The sequence below is a fragment of the Gekko japonicus genome, unplaced genomic scaffold (genome assembly GCF_001447785.1).
Source record: "Gekko japonicus isolate JY-2015 unplaced genomic scaffold, Gekko_japonicus_V1.1 scaffold2308, whole genome shotgun sequence".
Taxonomy (NCBI): Eukaryota; Metazoa; Chordata; class Lepidosauria; order Squamata; family Gekkonidae; genus Gekko; species Gekko japonicus.
The window spans coordinates 287,181-288,559 of NW_015169248.1; positions in this window are offsets into that span (position 1 = coordinate 287,181).

Below are 1,379 nucleotides of genomic sequence, written 5' to 3' on the forward strand. Positions count from 1 at the left end.
GGAATGGCTCTGACCCGGACAGCCTAGGCAAGCCCAATTTCACCAGATCTCGGAAGCTAAGCAGGGCTGACTCTGGCAAGTAGTTGGATGGGAGACCTCCTTGGAATACCAGCAGTGGGGAGGCGGGGGCAGGCTAATCAAGCCGCCTCTCTGGAAAATGCCCAGGCCCCCAGTAGGGGTCACCAGAAGTCAACCATGATTTCCAGACAAGCGCACAAACACACACAAAATATATTTTAAAAATGGCAGAGGGAATGCTATAAGCTGTTCTGGGAATTAAATATCTACATATGTCTCCTTATACATAATTGCATTTTTGTCCTGCAACATTCTATGCACTCCAAAATCAGTTGGCTCCGTGATGTGTCAATCACAAGATGTCTCTATCCACCGGCTGTGTTGCCTGAGTTCTCTCCCACCCACTGCAGTCTAGCCGAGATGCACCATTCCATGTAATACATCTCTCCTTATATATAATTGAGTTTGAACATTCTATATGAACATTCTAAATTTCACCTCCTTAGTGTTAGGCCGGAAAAACTGCCGCTCAGAAGACACTGGCTGTGTTGACTGGCTGCTTTGTGCAGTCCCGCCCAGCATTCCAAGGTCATTTGCATATGGAAGCTGATTGGACCTTACTCCATTCCACACCTCAAACTCCCCCCCCCCCCCGCAAGGCAGTTGGAATTTTCAGTTGGGAGAGGAGAATGATGTCAGCTGCTCCCTAGGCAGAGGCTGTGGGGGGGGGGTTTGTAAAACTTAAGACAGACAGGCAGATAAAGGTTGGCTGATGGTTGCCAACTCCAGGTTGGAACTCCAGGACATAGGGTTGCCAACCCCAGGTTGGAAACTTCCAGGATATTTTAGGGATGAAGCCTGCTGAGGGTGGGATCTGAGGAGGAGGAGGAAGAGGGGGACCTCAAGACAGATACAATGCCATACTGCCCACACTCCAGGCAAGCTGTTGCCAGTCTCCAGGTGACAGCTGGAGAGATCTTAAAACTTTGGTGCTACTTCAAAATGCTGCAATTTATCAACAGAGTAGTGTTTTGGAAAAATCATTAGGAATTGTTTGGTGCATTTACGATGGGGCTCTTGGGGAACTATTGTTGCCAATCTTGGCCTAGCAGCCATCAAACCATTCTCTTCAACCCCCTGCTGTGCAGCTGACTTCCCCCTAGGGTTGCCAATCTCCAGGTGGGAGCTGGAGATCACCCACTGTTACAATTGACCACCAGATGACAGAGATCAGTTCCCCTGGAGAAAATGGATGCTTTGGAGGGTAGACCCTATGACATTATACCTGCTGAGTCCTTCCACCCCCCCAATGCTGTCCTCTACAGAATCCACCCCCCAAACCTCCAGGTATTTCCCACCTT